The following is a 22434-nucleotide window of genomic DNA, read 5'->3' on the forward strand; positions in this document are numbered from 1 at the left end:
GACAAACCCTCTTTCACACTACATTTCCCCTCGAGACTAAGGACAAAGCCACAATGTGACGCCTTGCTGTATTTTAGTCTGCTCTGTTTGACTCTGCTGAATCAACTCTTTTCCTTCAGAGTTGACCTAAGGTGAGCACTACTTTATTTTTATGATGACAGCATAATATTGTGTCTACAGAATCCCCCCACCCCCCAACCCCCAATGCACCACAGTACAAAGAGAGCAGATTCAACAGTGGCTTGTCCAGAGGGAATTAAACAGCAGGCCTGACTCCAGCCAGCTTGGGTGGCAGAGCTCCAGAATGTGTCGGGAAAAGGTCACGTCCGAACATTTTTATAAACTCATAATTCATTGACCGTAAACCCCAATCAATGCCGAATTAGCAAACTCCATCCAACCCGAACACAAGCAAATAAAAACATGTTTGTGCACTGAGGGTTGTGTTTGCATTCGGTTATTTTTGGAGGGTAAGCTGCTTCACTTGGCAACAAATCCGACAAATCCAATATCTCTCTCTTCTTCTGCTATACTCATCTTGTTTACTATGATTCAGTTTTGATTTAATTTCATTTTCAGAACATAACTGTCATATGTATTGCGCTCTGTTTCATAAATGGAAAGACAAGAAACATAAAGCTGGAACTGTATTGTCTTATTTCTAAGTGAGAGATGTTCCTTGTGCCACTTAAGGAGGAATAGTGGAGGTTTTCACAATCCATCCATTTATAATATACATGGATTGTTACCATTTCACAGTGCTCTGAACAGGTGCCAAGATTCAGAAGTAAACATGCTCAAATACAGCCCAATAACTTTCTGTCCAAGGCTGACCCAAGCTGACCCACAGCATCGAGTTTAAACCCAACCTGAGCCTGACAGAATTTTGTCTGAACCTGAACCACATAAAAAGTTTGAGTCCGAAACTATGTGTGTGTGTGTGTGTGTGTGTGTGTGTGTGTGTGTGTGTGTGTGTATACCATATATACGTATGCTGTACTGTAGCTTAATAACATATTACTGTCTTGTGCAAATCCAATGTTTTAACCGTAAAAGGGTATTACATGTACATACAATTTAATATTTTTATTCATTTTTAGCAAATCTCTTAAATTAAAAGTGTCCTCTCTATTTCGGGGCCTTTTTAGACTGCTGGTTATAGTGGGGCACACAAAAAGACCACCGCAAACTGGAAGCTCTGTGCAGGGTCTAAAAATTCTCAACCCATCACAGTGCCCCACTCAGTATTTTGCCATAACTAGATTAAATTTAGGTTATATTGAGACCACAGAAAGCCACAGTAGGTCACCCGTGACTTAACATTTACACAGATAAAGGCAGTGAGTCCTGTAGATAAATGGGCAAATGCTAGTTAATGGTATGTTACCTCAGCTAACATCACTCTCATCTTTTTTCACCTCATATTTTTAGCTCTGGAACAGTGAGTTCGTAAAGGAGTAGTAAACTGATGCCAAGTGTGATAAATGATGAAAAGTTTTATTTCATTTAAAATAAAACAGGACCTGAACTTGATGTTTACCAGGTCTTCTTGCCAGCATTCTATAGCAGTGCTCTGCCACGTGACCCTGCCCCACACAATGCAACATGTCTGGTGTGCGGTGGCCTTTAATGGGCCCAGTCCAACCTCTTGCCAGTCAGGGTGCAGAGCTGTCTGTATGAAAAACAGAAAGCTCTTTTTGTGCCAAAGTGCTGATGTGGATCCTGAGATACTTATTTGTCTGCCAAGTCATTTTCAGAAATGTTTTATGAAGGTCCACTCCTTCTCTGTGCTTCTCCTTCCACTCCTTATCCCTGTTCAGATTAGTTTGAGACAAACTGTAATTGTGTAATGATGTTTTTTTCCATTGTTAATTCATCAACACAAACTTCTCAGTTAATAGCACAACAGCCTTTATAATTGTAAATAATGTTCGTTATATATTAAATTAGGTTGGACTAAATATAAGAGTTGCTAACCTAAATAATGTGATCTAACGTGTTTCCGGTAGGCTACTAGTGGTTAGCTTTAACATAAGTGTTAGCATTACACTGATGCTCTGCTATTAACTTTGCATTTGTATGTATATCTATGCTGTTAAGTATTGCCTATATGCCCACCTGCTGCTAGCACTGTATTGACAACAAATGCTAACAGCTACAGGGCTGAGCGCATTTGCCACAATAGTGTAAAAGCTGCTTGACTTGATGGAAGTGTTAAAAAGGTGCAGGGGCATTATGGGGCTTGCAGTGTCAGTAGTGAATTTGCCCAGTCATAATGTCTGTGTCACGTAGTCTAGCCAACCAGTCAAGGTTAAAATGGAAAACTCTGTGGCTTATGAATTGCCTTTTACCTATTATTATAGTTGAACATGGCAACATTTGTTCCAGTAAAAAGGTTCTATGACATCCCTGCTCTAAGTCTCTTTTCCAACAGGGCAATGATCAACTTTGAAGATTCATCATCAGGTTAATTGTCAATCATTGCCAATGTCCAGTCACTGTACACTGCTTTATTGCACAGGCCTACTCCTGAACTAGCCTAAACAATAACCAGTAAAAACTGTGCATAATTGTAGAAAAGTGTGCGTCACTGTCTCCGTTGTGGTCCACAACAATATTGCAAGGCATACGAAACAGTTTCCACCTTTCTTTCATGTAAAATGCTTGTGGATTGGTTTGCCTCGTCTTTAGCTGAAATATTTGTCAGGTTCAGACATATACTTAATGCTGTAGGTGGTATTATGTTAGAAAGGATAAGTGCTTCTGTATGTCCACAGAAAGGAGCTTTATTATGTTGGTTGCTCCTCTTAACATGAGGCTCTATAGTGCATCAAATGCATCCTGAACAAGATCAAACATGACTAGATCAAACGTCACTTCAGTATACATTTTCCACAGTGAGTACATTTAAAAGAAGCTACACTCAGCATAGATACCAGCCATTAACAGACAAGAACGGCTGCTGAAATGAAAGAGTTATACGTCTTTCACAAAGTGGACATTTGAGAGACAGCAGTCAATAGTGACAATGACTCTGCTCCAATACATCTTCTGCAATCATAAAAGCATTCTCATCACTATAATGTCAGCTACCCTGAGGTGGTCCTTGTGATTCTGTCATCTCTTGAGTTACTGTCACATGATGTATGTCTTTATCAAAGCTCATTTCATTCCGACCTCAAAACGATCACAAGTGGTCTTTGAGTCTTCTCAAAGACCGAAAACCTGGAAACTGCTCTTTCTGCTTGACCCCCCCACTCAGCCCTGTGGCCTGGTGGGGGAGGAGGTTGGCAGGCTGGGACGAGTGTGACAGCTTGGGTAATGTCATGCAAAGAGGAGTGAGGACGAAAGAGACTCTTTCTCCACAAGTAGCTCAATATTTCAGCTCATCACAGCCATTATTGGTAATGCTGCGGAAAAAGAGACTATAATAGCCCTTTAATGGCCTTCTAAACTCTGAAAGCCCTTAACATCAACCTTTTGATGACCTAATAAATCACTAGGACAGAAATCCAGTGGTATATCAGGCTGACCTGTGTTTGTGTGATACATACATCTTATGCTTTTTACAGCCTTGTTGCTCCTCTTAGGGGTTGCACTCGCGGTTTAAAGTCAAGACAAACAATGTGTCTTCTCATTAGCTGTAATATCTCACATACACACACGCACCAGGACGGCAAGGACTGAGTGACACATAGCGTGGTTGCCCAGGTAACGAGGGGCTGGTGTAATGGGCTGATAGTGGCGCTCCTCGCTCCATTTCCACTCATATGGGCCTGGTGACAGCGGTACACGCCAAGAGTGATAAAAGACATCAATCACATCTGCTCAGCCGGGGAAGCACTTTATTATTTTACTCATATATAGTGAGACTGAGAAAAGAGAAAGTGAGGCACACTGGCATGCTTGGCTGTGACAATGCCAGTTATGCTCAAATCCACACAAATAAACCATACTTATGGTGGAGTTGGGACTGGAGTGATTGCGTAGGTAGTAAAGGAAAGAGGGAACGTTTTCATATGTTGACAGCGCTGGACAAGGGGAGAGGGGGGTTTACCCATAGCATGAGACATCATAGCTGCAATAATTTACCAAAACCTGCTGAGAGCAGGCTATTTTTATATGCCCACAGTACTATGTTAAGAGTAAGAGTGAAAACATTTACAATGAATTTATTTTTGGGTACACCTGCTCTATACCTACACTCATTCGCCATTTTAATATGTACACCTACCACAGAGGTACAATTCCTAGGTTTACAGTTACTGACTTTAGCTACTTCTGTACAATTTATCAGCTCCCATCTATGCCATCCCTCAATAAGGGGACAAACATCTCTTTGTAAGGGACCAATATCCACACAAAAAGTCACATGTATTTCACCTGTGAAGTGTCTAAAAAACCATGTGTTTACAAAGAAACACATGCAATATCATGTGAATAATATGTGACCATGAGACACAATGTTACCTTAAATGGAACTTGTGATTGCATGTTTTTTTCACATAATCAGATGTTCTTTCATATGTGATCACACATTTTTTTTCCACACATTTTTTCATTTTTATCAAATGTGTGAAAAAAGAGGTCTTATTTGCATGTGAAATTCAAGTGTACATTTTCTGTAAGGGTTTTCTGTAAGGGGTAGGACCACCAGAGGCCATATAATAAAAACGTCTTATGTTTAGTCTTAACTTAAGACCTAAAATGGCAAATTTAGAAATGAAATCTTATCTTACACCTTATCTCAAGCTGAGAAATCCTAACTCAAGGTTGATAATCAATTGTTCTGTCAGTTACCCTGCAACTTGCAAAATGTAAACATGGAAATGTAGTTAAAAAAAGTTATAGTCAAAGCTTCCATTGTTAAAACATAACAAAGCCCTCCCCTATTGTATATTGGGGTCATCACTGCTCCACAATTTCAGTTTGTAATTTCAAAAGTCCAGCTTAACCAGCCTACTTTCCAGTGGTGAACCATCAGAGCCTTCTAGAACTGAAACATACATGTCTAGAATGTTGAATTAATTTTTATTCAATTGAACCATCATGTTTGTTGTGTTTAAATTCTGCAGGTTTTGTGGTAATATGCTTATATGATTGTAATACGCTTATATGATTGTTAAGTTTTGACTAGAAAAAAAAGTATAAATTCTTGAACCAGCCAACAGAAAATGATCCTCTCAGATTTTTTGTTCTCTGTGGTATCTAGGTAGATACATCCAAGTGAGCTCTCCCATTGGTTAGGACTTCAGGAGCTGGGCAGAAGGCTGTTAGATTAACAACCAACGTAATTAGGAACTGATAGAGGAATCAACCAGTCACGTTTTGATTAACAATAGGTGGGACCAATATTATGAGGGGGAAAAAAACATCACTCTAGGTCTTCTGGAAGTCCTAGATACATCACTGACTGAATATGAACCATGTTTCAGTCAGTTGTAAGAAATGGAAAATAGTGGGAGCTCTAAACCAGTAATCTTTACTGAAAGAATCACTGTGAAACTGTTACATACAAGGTTAAATATATTTTAACCTTGTCTGTCAAGGTATATCTGGATAATTTACCTTGGCAGACAGCAGTTGACATTGCATTAGTGCTGGTGGGAGTGATGTGAAAATGTTTTTTGATTAAGTAAATTGGATGTGACATGGCACGTGCATCAACAGATGCTCATGTTCTACTATATGTTAATGCTTATGATTAACTGTTTACTAAAACATTCAACCAGCGTTAGCATAGAAACAATAAATGAGATATGGTTCAAATAAAACATGGATTGTCTTTTTCAAGCTGTCTGTGTTTAATCTAGAATGCCTAAAATATGTTCATGTGCATCACCGTTAGCTTAGCGCTAACATCGCTTAAAGAAGAGTCACACATTTTTCACAAGTGTTATCGAAAACCATCAAGTACAAGTAAACACATGTAAATAATGTGAGATCATGTGACATGAAATGGCAAGTAATCGTGTTCTTTTTTAATATCATAATACATTTTACATGTATGCAAAAAATAATGTCATATGTGCAAAAAACCTAAAGTTATCCTAAAGTTAGACAATTATGTATGGAATTATTACATTATTTAAAAAGAGTCAGGATGTTTCTGTAACATGGCTCCAGATGTTATTCAGGTGGTGGACCATAATCAGCACAGCAATGACACCAGCATGGTAGCAGCATGTTAGTAAACAGTTTTGTAGGTTCCATGTACATATCTTATTTGTGGACCAGATTTCTGTTCTACACCATCGTCCACACTTGTGTATTATTTAATGCTTGCAGCTGTGTTCAGTCCACACAGTGGGCTTATCAGCTGTCTTTGTAAGATGAACTGTCTGATAAATAAACATCAGACACAAAGCTTTGAATACTGATACATGTCGTTCAGCAAGTTTTTCTAAAGAAGCATGAGCTCATGCAGCTTTGAAACATCTTCAAGTAAAACCATTTTGCTGAATCTTTGAATTCGAACCTCTGTCGTAGAAGTTCTATCATGAAGGCACTATACACCAAAACATTTTCATCATTTCACTATTACAGCTCAGGAACATGACTTATTCAAGACTATAATTGCAGAATACACCAGGTATTTCAACCTGCATATTTCTGATATTTGATCTTGTTTGTTTGGTGTATCATTAATGACACTTTCAGTGTGTAGTGATGTGTTATTAATTCAAACCACTGTGTGTGGCACACTGCTGCTTCCAGCTGTTAGAATTCGTGAAATAATTACTTTTAATGAGGCTGATGCCAGAGGATAAAGGATAAAGTTCTTACAGGCATCCACAAAGGAACTGCCCAGCGGCCATTAGGACCATTCACAACTGTGCTCAATACTTACGCACACGGGTGATAGATTAATCTGCCAATTATTTTTATGATCAATTGAGTGTTCAGGGTTTGTAAAAAAAAAAAAGCCAAACAATAGAAATTGACTTAATTGAACAATAGCATGCCATGAAAAGTGTGTCAAAGGTTCCAAAGTCATTAATTGGGTAAAAAAACTATAAAATTTGTTAGGATGTTTCTATAATATGACTCCAGATATTATTCCCACAGTTTTCCAATGTAGATATACTATATATAAACTCTCTGTTGGAAGAAATGCATATAAATGGGTGTGTCCATCAAGCTACATTTTTTGCTGACCAAGACAGACCAACAGGAGAATTGAAATTGTATATTATGGAAATGACATTGCCAAAAAATTACTGATTGCTGATTTTTTTCTTCAGTTATACAAGTCTTCAGCTGTGCAAACATATGGAGCTTTGTTGTCATATTAAGCACTTAATAATGGTGTCACATGTTTCCGTAGGAGACAGACAGGCCCGTCTAGCACCCACACTGTCTGATTACACAGCCACACTGTTTTAACACATGCAGAATGTTGCTCAGCATTGTCATGTTGAAATAATCATGGACATCCCTGAAAAAGATGGTGTCTGAAAGGCAGCATATGTTGCTCCAAAGTGTGTATATATATATATATATCTTTCAGCTTTATTGGTACTTTCACAGATGTGTAAGTTAACCACTAATACACCCCCGTACCATGACAAACCCTGACTTTTGAACAACTGGCAACAATCTGGATCAATCAACAAACATAATGTCCATTATTTGCATCAACAATCTGAAAGGTTGACTCGTCAAACCACAATACACATTTCCACTGTGCATCAGACCATTTTAAATTAACTTGAGACCAAAGAAGTCGGCAGCGTTTCTGGATGATTTTAACATATGACTTCAACTGATGAAATTACTCATGTCCTTGCAAATACTTATTGAGAAATGTTGTTCTTAAATAGTTGGACTACATGCTGATGACTTTTTTTTACCAGAGCAGTGAGCCTTGACCCATCCTTTCTCAAAAAAAATAAGCCTTTCCTGGATACTCCATTTACACCCAAGCATGATTACATCACCCCTTTTAAAATATTTTCTGAGCATTTAACAATGTTGCTAGCTTTAAAGTGCCTCTGTCCCAACTTTTTTTGGAATGTGTTGCAGGCATCACTTTCAGAACGAGAGTATGTTTACAAAAAAATAAAAAAATAAATAAGGTTGACATAGTGTTCACGTACTGTCCCAACTTGGGCTTGCATGTACACTCTTCTGTGAGCAGTTTTCCCTCCTTGCTTTGTGAAAAGCAGAAAGGACACATGTTGGATTTCTCCTCTTCTTCTGCACAGCTTGCATGCCCCCCATTCTCTCATCTCACCTTTCCAGACTGTCACAGTGAGCCCGCCACTGGAGCACACACTCGCACTGCACACACTCACACTTCACCGCAGCCCCAGCGGCTCCCTCTCCCACCTCAAATCATCTTTAATTAAGGCTGCACTTTCCCGTGCTCTACCCCACGGGCTTCAGGGGGACAAGGAGTCTCCTCCGTAGTTTATATTCTGAGCGCTGAGAGGAGAATTACCCAGTTAACAGGCATATGGCACACTACCCACCCTGGGAACATCAGGGCATGTTAGGAAAATTCATGTTGAATTCAACAGAGGCATGCTAATTAAATCTGGATTAATTTACCTTGACAGACAGAAGTTGACATTGCATCAGCGCTAGCGGGAGTGATGTGAAAATGTTGTTTGATTCAGCGAGTGGGATGTAGCATGTGGCACGCATCAACAGATGTTCATGTTTTAATATATGTTAATGCTTACAGTTAAGCAAAACGCATCTGTTTACTACCACATTCAACCAGCATCAGCATAGTGAAAAGAAAAAGATGAGATTCTCCAGTTTCTATCTGGAGGCATGGAACACTGCAATATTTTAAAACCTGCTATGTTTCACAGTGCATAACACTGGGCCAGGCTCCTTTGGGTGGTATTGGATAATAGTTTGTAATTATGAATTCTGGTGCTCACTGCACGAAGGCCTATTGTCTGTGGTTTCTCTTTTTTACCCACTCAAGCACGGTACAAAATAGGGCATCCAGAGAGGAATGATCCAGTAAATTCTTCACTCGTTAATCTCTGCTGGCCTTTGGTGGTTTTATGGGCCACAGATTCTACACAGTAGTACCCTATTGCACATGATATATGAACATGATATGTTCAAAATCTCCTTACATACAACTTCAACCGATAATTCCATTAGGAATTTTCTCACTTGCTTTCCTTGAGAAATTATAGGCTGGTTTTCAGAAAACATTACCAGTAGTGATGGACCACTGGCACTGTATTTGAGACCGTGACTAAACTCTTAAAAATAAAGGTGCCACAAAGCATTCTTTGAGCAATGTCACACCACATTTAAAAAAATAAATAAATAAATTGAAAAATATAAAGAAACTTTTAAAGGTTTTACAAACTGCTGTTCAATGTAAAGGTGCTAAACTTTTCTACACACGTGATGTAATGATTCTGTACTGTCCGTGCTTCATCTAGAAAGGCCAAAAAATGTTAATGTGCCCCAGTGTTAGTTTAAACATACCATTTGAAATCCAGTAAGGGTTCTTTCAGAAATCAGCATTATCCTCTTCTGGCTTGAACGGGAGACCTAGCTCTACACACTTAAAAAAGATGGCTCTTCAAAGGTTCTTTAGTAAAAAAAAAATGGTTCTATATTGAAACATGAACACTTGATTGTTCATGGTTCCATATAGATGATTAAAGGGTTCTATGCATCATGAAAATGTTTGCCAGATTGATGGAGATCATGCAAAGTGTTCATGGTTTTATACAGACCATTTTCTTTACTAAAGAACCCTTGAAGAATCATCTTTTTTGAGAGGCAAGTTCCATGTGGATCATTGTACTGAATTGGTTCAAACTACGGCTCTAAACACCTTAAATTACAATTTATGAAAATAATGTGAATGCTTTCTTGATTTTTCTTCAATGTTGTGTTTTAAAAGATGTTTGTGATTACCTTTACAGTGACGTTGAAAGATTTAGGGGGATCTTGAGTTGAATTTTAAAAAAAAACAAAAAACAAAAACAAAAAAAAAATTATTCAAAAAATTCTGTCCCATGTTTCAAAATCACTACCGAAACACAAGCTTTTCAGTCTGTAGGCAGAGCCTTATTTTAGCCACGCCACTACCAAAACACACTTTTTCTGCAATTAAGTAAACCGTTTAGAATTTTAATGAAAAATATTGATTTTATGTGTGTACAACTGTTCAAAGCTGTGTTTGCCAGTCAATTACTGGCAAGCACTTTGAGTCATGAAACATTCACTACCGAAACATTTGGTAAAGTTCAGAAACTATAATATAATTATTATTATATTGGTGGTGAAAAAATGGAATGGAGTCATTTATTTTAATAATTTATTATGGAATAAGGTTCTTCAAAGCAGAAGGACTTTTATCCTTTAATGTGTTTTCAACTCTGACTTTGAACCCAGTTTGATAAAATGATCTATAGTTTGTCACTGTACATACTGTATATAAACACTCTGTGGCAAAAAATACATACAGATGGGTGTGTCCATCAGGCTTCATTTCATGCTGTAAGAGAGACCAGCTGGAGAATTGAAAATGTACATTATGTTCATCCAAACTGGCAGTTCATCATTAATGATTTAGTATGCAATAGTGTGCTACAATGGAGAAAAAATCTTTTTTTGGCTTTGTTATACTATAAACTTTGCATATGAAAACTGAGACATTTTGTAATTAATGGAGAAGAGAAGGTTAAGTGGTAGGAATAGCTATGGTTACCGTCATCCTTAGAAGGTTTAGGAAAAGGTTTATAAAAAGAAAACAAAATCTTTAAAAGGTTTCACACTCATACATCACATTTCCAAAAAGTGGCTTTCTAAAGAATCATCGATTGAAAGTTCATTTAGGGAATCAAAAGTGATTTTGGATGGCATCATCCATCCATCCATCATCTAAACCGCTTATCCTTCTGGGTCGCGGTGGGGTACTGGAGCCTATCCCAGCTGTCATCGGGCGGAAGGCAGGATACACCCTGGACAGGTCGCCAGTCCATCGCAGGGCAGACAAACAGACATATACATCCACACACACACTCACACCTAGGGGCAATTTAGCACGTCCAATTGACCTGACTGCATGTTTTTGGACTGTGGGAGGAAACCGGAGTACCCGGAGGAAACCCACGCAGACACGGGGAGAACAGGCAAACTCCACACAGAAGTGACCCTGGTCACCCAGCCGGGAATCGAACCCAGGCCATTCTTGCTGTGAGGCGACAGCGCTACCCACTGCGCCACCGTGCCGCCCTGGATGGCATCATGCAAATTCAAACTCTCTTTGGAACCTTTGTTTTTAAGACTATATGCTTAAGTAATGTCTGAAAAACAGGATGAGGTCTGATCACATGTACTTATTGTTATTAGATGTCATAGGTACTTAAATGATAATAAGTACAGTTGTAAACAGCATTTTTTAATGCTAGCATTTTTCCACTTGAATGTCAAAGTATTAGAATGACTTTATTGAATGGGAGAGTAATTTCCAGCCATTAAACATGCTCAAACAGACTATTTCTCTTGGATTGGATTTACGTTTTTCCGCTGATCTCTCCACCTTAATCTGAATGACAAGCATTTTCTATTCTGCTGTGTCTCTGTAAAGAGCTGAAACGTGGAACCACCTTCTCAGCTTCATTATAATTCCACTTGACAGCTGAGCACTTTATCTCAGACTGATTCAGAATTCAGCTAGCCAGAAAAGAAGTCTGCAATTACATCTCTGCCTATTTTTTTTACCCTGGGGAGTTTGTGTTTTGAAAGATAGGCAGGTTTAAAGATTTCACATTTGTTACTGCGTGTAATTCCGAAAAGTCTAAATCCTTGACAAGCGCTGACCTGAAGTCATTCACTCCTCTGTAACATCTCTAATGTGCAGAGACTCGGCAGCAGGGGATGTCTCCATAGAGATTAAAATGTCCTCACATCCTCACACGTCTCTCAGTTCATTCTGTCACTTTGACATGGCTGTCTCTTCCGCAGGGACACTGTCTACCATGCTGAGCACGCTACTGGCACAAGCCAACCTGCTCCATGTCTGTCTCTATCTCTGTCTCTCTCCCCCCACTCATCCCCCTGCACACATTAATTGGTCTGCGACTAGATCCTAACATTTAGAGGTTACATTTAACAAGACATCCAATTAATCTGCAATGGTAATTATGTGGAAATTGGGTGTCACTGAGGCCACCTCTCCTATTTAAAGGCCAATTTGTTTGCATGATCAGCAAACAACAATTAGCGCAGCCAACCCTGTCTCCAGAGTTAGTGGAAAGACAGAAAGTCAAAGTTGTTTTACAGTTCTGAGCATCATCTAAATCTATTGACAGCTCGTCCATGCTGGAGCGGCACAGTCAAGAACAATTAAAACCGAGGCATGCCAACCCCTGCTTTAACTCCTTATAATATAAGGCTGTATTTCCATTATGGCTAAAAAAATTGCAAACCTTGTCAACCACTGGCTCCTTTTGAGAGTGTTGTCAAGAAGAATTATTAGAATATTAGAAGGTATAGGCTAACTCCATCCTCTGATGAATCAGTGGCGTAGGCAGAAATACATTTTTGAGTAGACCTATGAAAAAATGAGTGGGACAACTTTGTAGATACAATTTGCAACCACCCTGCAACATCTGGCTATCACATTTTTTCTGAAAGCAGTGTGGTCATCACCCTACCTAATTCAGTACTTCTGCCCCATGGTGCTACAAAACAATAGCCACACTGTGCACATATCAACAAGAATATTAGATTCACATAAACCCAACCAACACTGCAACACCCTTAACTATAAAGCATGTATCCACTCATCACATGGACAATTTTTGCCCAATTAAGACTGCATAACCAAGTAAAAATCAGACAGCTGAGATGTACGATGCAGTAAAAACAGCACAGCAAACTAGGCTGAATTACACTGCCATAGCAGGCATGAAAAATATGTATGGACCATTTATGCCTTACCTTTAATGACTCTGAAATAGATGTTTGCATTGACATTTCACAAAGCCCGTTTCAGATTTTGTGGTGAAAGAGCACTGTAAGTGCCAAATTTGCAGACCACATTTGCTACTGATTGGAGAGCTGAGGAAAACAAGACTGAGCTTGGCAGAGAGTGTAATGATTTTATTGGCCATCATACAATCACAGCACTCACAGAAAACAATTCAAAATTGATTGGGTAGGCCTGTGATCAGTCTCATGCTTTGCTGATGTACTGCAAAATTAGGGGCTGCCTAAAAATAATGACTACCACAAGCTAAATGACATACATTTATACCTAGTTCATTTGCTCATGATCGTATGCTTGTTTGGGGTTACAATGTAAGTTGCAATAGAAGTGCAAGTGCAAATAAAATCACACAGTGTCTTTGTTTGGACTACTTCCCAAATATACTCTTATTTTAATAAATATGTTGTTTTTTTACATGCTGTTTCAGATGTTTATGTTTGGACATATTTGGGTCAGTTTCAAACTACTAGAGTATTTGGTAGTATTTACACAATGAAGAGTACTTTGAGTTGTTGTTGTTATTATTATTATCATACATTATTATGCCATTATTATGGTAGTATTTTGTTCTTGTTATTTTCCCTGTACTATTATAAATGTTTTCACTTTTTTATAGCATGACATCATATCATTGTCATCAGAATAGTAAAAAAATACAGCAATATAAAGGAGTTCATATTGCTCACCCCTAGTATGCACACATACAAAATTTTCACAGCCTAAGTTTTTAAACCTGAGTTAACAGATAAAGTTGTTAACTGATGTTGTAAAAGAAGTTAACTATGACTGTTTATGAAGCTGAAATCCTCAGAAAACCTTTGGGTAGTTTAACTGACTTTGTTAGACAGACACCAGATCCACTTATTCTTGTTGTCCAACTATGAACAAACAAAAAAGACACCAAAAAAAAAAAAAAAAAACAAAATCTAGTGTTTTAGACATGATTAACCGGTTGCTCTTTTTCCTCTCACTCGAGCATCTTAGGCAATATAATGTTACAATAACCCAGACATTCCTAGGGGCCTTCTGGAAGCCACAGGGCCCTAAGCAGCTGCTTATGTCGCTTCATAGGTAGAGTTGGCACTGTGGGTAGGATTAGCATCAGAAAAAGATGTGGTAAGACCTAGCTAGTGGGTGGGCCATGGACAAACTGAGAGAAAACCTGGGTAAAGCAATCAATTGATATAACAATCTCCCACCTAATTCTCCTCTGTCTTCTCGACAATGTGATTAGCCGCCCTGTGAAATTCACATTGTTTCTGCAAAACGTTCAGAAATGTTCAACTTTATGTCACTCTTTACGCTGCGCTCCATTGCTGCTCTCACAATCTTTTACACACGACTGCTGCCGGTGCTCATAAAAAATCAATGGAAGGCAGAATGAATATTGCTTTGCTCCACTGCAATGTAAATGCAGTGTAAAGATCCATAGGTGAATCCACACTTCAGTTCCTTACTTGAGGACTACATGTCTTACAAACTAGGACTGAATAATTAATAGTACTAATAAAATAACAGTGAGCTTCAAGATTAAAATGAATAATAAGCCTAAAGTTAAACCAAGGGGTTGACTAAAATAATCGTGCAGTCATTGCACACCACAGTGTTTTTATCATCCCATCTATTTACTTAAAACTCCATCCTGTTATGCCTGGCTGTGGAGCCATCATCTGAGCTAAAGTGGCCTCTTTGGAAGGGGGGCACTTATAGCTGCAGGCCATCAAATAAACTACTTGAGAAGAAATGTACTTAGAATACTGTCATTACTATGCTGGACACAAGTCTTGCCACAACTTACTGCTGTGGGCTCCCCTCAGTGTGGCATTTGCTGAATTTCACTTCTGAAAATGATGCAAAATGAGGGGTAATAGCAATGACAGCAGTCATCATTCCATCTGCTATTATGAATGAGGAATAATATAGTATTCTACACAGACCTTAATGCAGGATAACAGCTTGCTGAGGTGCACGTCTTTTCTCTTCCTTCACTTCGGCAAGATTTTTCAACACATTTATTGATAATTATGTGAGGAAATTGGATAGAACGGAATGAGTCATCAGCAAACACATTACGTGCAGCGGCTGCAGCTACAGCAGCAAGTGACTTTTCATAAACAGGGGGAGACACACGGAATTAAAAATAGATAAGGCTTTAAAATGTCTTCAATTAGTCTTTCTCCCATGGGTGTCTGGAGAGTCAATCATTCATTCATACTTCCACAGTGGATAACTCAGCTGAACTGAATTAATTGAATAAGACACCCTCACAAACAATCCTCCTAATAATGTTATCACAACCATGCCTCGCTTCTTGACATGTTGTATGAATTAACATGGTTTAGGGAGGGGGGAGGGGGGTGCTGGGGAAGGACTGAGAGATATGCTTCAATTATCATTTGTTTGCCTTTCAATTTGGAATGGAATATGGAGGAATGATTTAAAATGAATAAGCATCAAAAACATCACAGATCTTGGGGAAACGTATGGTCAGGTTTATTTACTCTGAATGAATAATGAATGATGTTTGGAACACAGCTTTGATGGAGAAGGTTGGGAATATTTGGAAAATTATTTTATCTAATTTTTTTTTCAACAGTAAACAGATTTTCTCTGAAGCAACAGCACATTGTTAAAATGAAAAAGGTCCCAACAAAGGTTCTTCAAAGCAACGCTATAGACTGACTACTTTTTATTTCCCAAAGATGGACTGTTTTTTAATGAAACAATTTGGTAAATGATGTAAAAATGTGAAGAGCCTTTTTTAAAGTTTATAGAACTGCCGCTTTACACAGAAGCATCAACAACTAAATATAATTACATTATTTTTGGTAGTTGCAGTGCCAACTTTTTGCTATCATTACAGCATCCATTGTTTTCAAGAAAACTTGCTCTCCGTTTTTCAAAGAAATCTGCAGGGATATTTTCCACCTCCAAAGTTCAGTCTTACAAGTTGGTTGCATTTTATGCTTCTCACAAGCCAAGTAATCTCACATTCAATGATGTTGAGGTCTGGATTCTGGGGTGGCCAGTTCTTTGTTCTAAGAACACAGTAGCTTCTTTGATTTGCATTTTCTGGTCAACTTCTTGACAGCTGCACATTCTTTCAGACTTATAGTGTTGAGTTGTCTCCTCATGGTGGAAGGATGGACAGAAACACTTGTGGATTTTTAAGTATATGAAGCAAGACTGGAGCTTGATTTTCTTCTCTCTCACACAGATGAAATGAACAATACTACTAATAAATTCTACTTAATGTAAGTAATGTATCAAAAGTACATCTACAAGATATTTACTTAAATGTATTCAGGTGCTTCACTACTGCAACTTCACTGATATGTTGTTGATGTGTTACTGATAATCTGTTAAGACTCTATTACTCATCTACAGGTGTTCTAGTCCAATAGTAGTAGTAGTCCAATTTTATCTGAATCTTTTAATATTTTTTGGAAGCGTTTGGGAAACTCCTGTTTCTTTTTGCTTATTTTCCTTTGACTTCCCTCTACTTTGCGCAATACAATTATCTTATATCTTATAAGTACCGCATGTCCAGGCCAAGAACCATTTAAGAACCTTTATTTTTTAGAGTAAACTTCAGTGACACTTTATTTTGAATGGTCCTTTTAAATGAAACAAACACTCAACAGACTCTCAGTAACATGTCAAAAACATGAGGGTCAGGATTAGGTTTCGGGTTGAGGTTAGGATTAGGACCAGGGTTAGGGTTAGGTTTTGGGTAAAGTTGGGTAAGGTTAGATCTTTGGTAATGGCAGTAACAAATTAACATTACTACTAAAAAATCTACTTAATGTAAGTAATGTATCAAAAGTACATCTACAAGATATTTACTACAATGTATTCAGATGCTTCACTACTGCTACTTCACTAATAAGTTGTTGATGTGTTACTGATAATCTGTTAAGGACCACTCCAAATAAAGTATTACCTAAACTAGAAGCTGTGTAAGTGGGTATGTCCCCCTATACTGTTAATTATATCTCTAAACTCACCCAAGTGAACTGGTTCTTCTACACAATTGGTGCACATCTGGCAGGAAGGTGGAGGCCTATTCATATTCTCTGTGTGTTTGCTCATTGAAGTGCCTAACACTAACTGCAGCTCAGTACTCACTTACCCACAGTTGATGACCCCTTGAATAAAGGTCACAGTTGATGATACCTTCACTCTGCTTGACACCTGACACTGGAGGTAATGAGCTGCAAACAAGCAGAATAGTAAGTTTATTTACCAGGAGAGCAGAGACCTGGGTGAAGCTAAAGGGCCACTTCTCCATAAGGACAGTTGTGCGAGGTGATTATACAGCAAGCAGCCTCTGACTGACAGGTAAAATTGAATTTTGAAGCAAGTCTCCATGTAGTGTCAGGGTAAGTTCTTAGTAACCATACATGAGGTTTGCTTTTTGATACCTGGGTAGTGAGAGAGTCCTATAAATCTATAAAAACCATATGGAAGAAAAGTTACAACTATGAAATAATACCTGTACTGTGCCAGAATGGTATTCAGTCTATGGGTGTTCAAAGAATGTTATTTGTATGAGATTCTATGGCACTATGGCACTATGGCAAATAGGCTGCATTTCAGAAACACTAGAATTGCATAGACATCATACAAAATACAAGCACAGAGCTGGCTTTACCTAATAAGCAACAAATGGGTCTGCTTAACTCTTCAATGTCCTCATCAAGAAAAAAGCAATGGAATTTGTTTGTATTTTTTATTTGTTTGGGGCAATAATAAAAGCAATTGGTGTTTTTTTTGTTTTTGTTTTTTTGACCCCACAACTTTTAAAATATTCATGTCCACCAAACGGTCAAGATGGCACTTTGTGGCATATATAGTGACTCAAAATGTGCTCTACCAAATGGTTGAGCAGGACATTAAAGGGTTAAGACCTTGCCTGTTGTTGAAGATGCTCGAGTGAGGGAGAAAAAAGGAAAAAAAGAAATAAGGAGAAAAAACTTAAAGCTGTTATGTTTGACATTTTACATATTAATATAGCAGCAAACAACTATTCTATCTGTACAAACATATTGGAGTAATTGCGTCCTGAGCAGAGAATGAAGTCACGCCCCCTCTGTGTGTACTGTAATCTGAGCTTCTCTGTTTTTTGTTTTCATAGCTGGAACGGCCGCGTGTGCATGTTAGTCCCACCCTGTGAACATGTCGGCCCACCCTATGTTTTGTTTTGCCCTCCCCAGTGACCGCCCACACAGCGTGCGTTCACAATTTAAGGTGGAACGAGAAAATTTGAACAAGAAGCTGACTTAAGCTTCAGTGAGAGTTCAAATGCATGAAAAGGGATGAGGAGGGTGCTCCTGCTGGACAGGCAGGTAACATTAACTCATTTTAGTTGTTTCACAGAATCAATAGGTCAGTATTGTTTTGTCTTCTTTGTGAATGTTTATGATAGCAACTGATTAGCTTCACTAACACTAACAACTGTCCATAGCAACAGTTTGCTAACTCACTACCGAGCTGACGTTAGCTACAATACTTGCTGTGTCGTTGTTCACTCTAAGGTTATATCATGGTATTTGTGTGTAAGGTTTGAAAAGGGTTTTATGGCCACAAAGATCTAAAAAGGTGTGTTGGCCTTGACGATGTGTGTCCACGAATTTGTGGGGTGGAGTTTCTGACAGATCACTAAACGGAAGGGTGTGTTTGTTTTTGCTGTTGAGTTCAAACATCAACAGTCGTTCTCCAGAATTGTACAGTGCTTCTTTAAAGATAAGGGTTTGTTTTGGTTTTATTTTGCTGTTAAATGCCATTTAAGTACTACAGTTGGCTCTGCATATGCAAGTAAGAAATTGATGTGCAGCTGTCACACAATGTTTATAAATGCACATGAAAATACAGAAACAATGTTAACTAATATGTTCTATGTTAGCACAATATAGGTAATGTAAGTCATGCACTATGACAAAAATTCTGTGAATTTCTAAGGCATCATTGGCCAGAAAGGTTTGGCCTCATATCAGTACAGTCTCGGAAATAGCAACACAAGCTTCACAAAGAGCATTCAGAAGGCCCATTAGTAGTCATGGTAATGAGCCACGCTCACTGTTCTCATTGAGCAACATTTGTGCAATGCCTTATAATAGCTGAGAGGAAAAGATGAGAGGATCTTACATGAAGGTTCTACAGTTCAGAGCTTTCATTAGAGCATAGCCATGTCCATTAGAGAGGGGCTTCAGGAATGACTAAAAGCTTCTGCATCTTTAATCAGCCTCACGGGAACAAACATCTTATTCTGAGACAGTCTGATGTTTCCTATTTCTAGAAATGCACCAAGCCTTTAACAGAACTGAGCTTGGACGCATTTAGAGCATCATTGTTATTTTAAGCGCGGCCTGTCCAGACCAAAGCCTGCTGCAAGAACGGGGTCTAGCAGAGGATCACCTTGCAGTGTCTAAATTAGGAAAATGGGAAGACATCTCTCTTCCTCCTTAGTTTTCTCTCATGCTTTTAGAGCAGCGTGAGAATGTTTAGCAATGCTTAATAGACAACAAATAAATAAAAATTTCCATGGATAGAGTTTATGCCTTGAAAGGCCAAGATTAAATGAGTATGAAATTAAAGGAAAAAGGCCAAATTATCAGAAATGCCATGGTTATGGTCTGTGCATGTGGTGTTTATGGCTGATAAAGGAAGATTAGTAGCGCTTAAAGACCGTTTTATATTCTCCACCGTAGTTTTATGCACTGACGAAAATGGAATATCTTCCTTTTTTAAGCAAGATGACTGTGATAAAATTTCCCTTTATTGATGCCGTTTCCCTCGTTTCACCTTAGAGCTCATTGACATCTTACTATATCAAGACAGAATTCTCAGTGTTCAGTGAATTCAGACTATTACAGAACTGTGCAACAGTCAGAGATCACCCTTCCTTTATTTAATTTCAAGTCAAAAAGTTATTCATTTTTCAATGTCAAGAAAAAAGCAGAAAACATGTATTTAACAGAAAATACATAGATTCCTCGAAAAAATACATATAAAATTATATTTATTGCAGTTTCTATACTTTTTTAGGAGGCTTCTGCTAGGATGTTTTTCCACACCTCCAAAGTTCAGTCTTAGTAGTTGGTTGCATTTTCTGCTTCATGTGAACCGAGAAATCCCAAACACATTCAGTGATGCTGATGTCTAGATTTGCAAATGTTTTTCTTTTTGACTTTTTGACAGGTACTTATCCTTTTAGACCCAAAACATTGACTACTCACAGTGGAAGGATGGACAGAAACACCTGTGGACTTTTTTTAGATGCGGAGCAAGAGTGGAGCTTGAATTCCTTTAAATACTGCTTATGTGATGGTGACAGTTTTGGCGGTCTACCAGGTCTTGCATGTTTTTGGAGTTTAATTTTTTTCTATATCCTTTTATATTTTTTGTGGTTGTATTGTTTTTTCACTTATTTTTCCTTAGACTTTCCCCTTCCTTAAGCAAGTGAATTATTTTGTATGTAATATCATCAGAAATATCTCCTGAAAAATGAATAACTGATATTGAATGGCTGTTTAGACTGGAAATCAGACAAATAAAAGGTGGTCTCTAACTTTTGCACAGAACTGTGTATAGTCAAATATAAGAAGGTAGAGGGAAAAGGGGAAGAAGAAATGATGAAGAATTGCAACATATGATATTTTACTTTAAATATGGCATCTTTGTGTTGTGCTGCTTCGAGTCATCAGATTTAATTTGGACCGTTGAAAGGAAGACGATCCTCACAGCCTTACTGAGTCATTCTCTTTAATCCCGACTTCTAGATGCTCCCTCTCGTTTCAACACTGGACTGCATTGTACTACGTATTGTATTGAATGGCACCTAGCAGTAACAGAGGGAGGCTGACTGAATGGCAGGGTACCGTAAAATGGGCAGCCTAAGAGGGCATTGAGTTTCACTGTATAAGAGAAGTTTTTGTCTTGTTTTATTCTAATCTCATTCTTCCAGTCATGCCCCAGCCTCCTGGATTTCCTTCTTTGGGGAGCCAGGCGTTGTGGGAGGAAAAAGAAACCCTCCTCTCTCACCCTCACACAGACTATCTCCCTGTGAACACCCTGAGACCAATGTGAGATGAAAGAAACAGGTATGCTGTTCTGTCTATCCTACATACTGTACAGCAGAATGGATTTCTGAAAGCTAATGTGTGAACAATACTTCTTCATACATGCACAGATACACAAAATTCCAACGAAAGCTGCCTTTTTCTTCTCGGTGTAATTTCCAGACTTCGTGCACAAGCCTACTCTGCGTGCAGTTTGACTCGGATCATTCAGAAGAGAGAGGATTATTTGAAGCTTTTGAGCGCGGTGTGTGGAAATGTGCTGAGAATTCCAATTGGCACTTATCATCTCTCAGGAAGAACACCTGGTGGCACAACCTAAACATACTTTCATGAATGTTTCCGAATGCTTGTCACGTGACTGACATTCTAAACATTGTTTATATGTGCTAAATGCAAGGCGCATTCTAGGAAGCCAAGCTGTACACTGTAACTGCACACAGCACAAGAAGCTGTAAGCACACAGGAAAGTGCACTCATACTATGCAGGTTTGCTCACGTATATACTGGGCTGTTTTGTCTGGGTTTAACTTATACTGATATCATCAATGTTGGAGCAAAACCTTGTATTTCCAAAATGGTAAATTGGTGACACTTTATTTTGACTGGTCCTTTGTACATGAAATCAACACTCAACAGACTCTCAAGTTACATATCAACAACATATCAATGGTGTAGCAGCAGTGAATACGTCCAGTAGATTATTGAGAGACTTTTAATTAACTGCAGAATTTTTTTCATATTCTGCTGAATTCAGTTGTTTTTCACTTTATTTGGAGTGTCTAAGTTTATATCTGTGGATGTTAACCTGGAAGGTCACTGAACACATAACAGGTTTAATACAGACCATCTCAACATCCTCAACAAGTTGTTATAGACACACTTCTGACACCATTTGGTAACTGGAGCTTAACTGGATTAGGTTAAGTTTAGGGTTAGCATTAGGGCCAGAATAAGGGGTAGGATTAGGTTTTAGGGTGAGGTTAAGGTTAGTGTTAGGATTAGGGCCAGAGTGAGGGTTAGGTTTTGCATAAGGTTAGGTGTTGCATAGTAGAATTATCATATAAAGTGTAATTAATTCACATCAATAATACTAATGTAAGTAATGTATCAACAGTATATCTTAATATATTTACCTCAATATATTGAGATGCTTCACTACTGTTACTTCACAGATATGTTGTTGATGTGTTACTGATAAACTGTTAAGTGTTTATTACTCATCTACAAATGATCACTCAAATAAAGTATTACGGTAAATTGTCAGAAGAATAAAAAAATGTACATTGATGTACGGAATGTTTTTGGCCCATTCATCCTCACATTTTCAAATAATACAAATGCCAGTTAGTATTTGTTAATGGTGTAAATAAA

At 38.3% G+C, this 22434-nt stretch overlaps 1 long non-coding RNA gene across 1 annotated transcript; it reads left to right on the forward strand.

Moving 5' to 3' along the window:
- Positions 1–17: 17 nt before the first annotated feature.
- Positions 18–22429, forward strand: LOC118818141. Its single transcript, XR_005008064.1, has 3 exons — positions 18–131; positions 20949–21084; positions 21226–22429. It is a non-coding gene; the product is annotated as an uncharacterized LOC118818141 (long non-coding RNA).
- The last annotated feature ends 5 nt before the right edge of the window (positions 22430–22434 follow it).

The sequence above is a fragment of the Colossoma macropomum genome, unplaced genomic scaffold (assembly GCF_904425465.1).
Source record: "Colossoma macropomum unplaced genomic scaffold, Colossoma_macropomum, whole genome shotgun sequence".
NCBI lineage: Eukaryota > Metazoa > Chordata > Actinopteri > Characiformes > Serrasalmidae > Colossoma > Colossoma macropomum.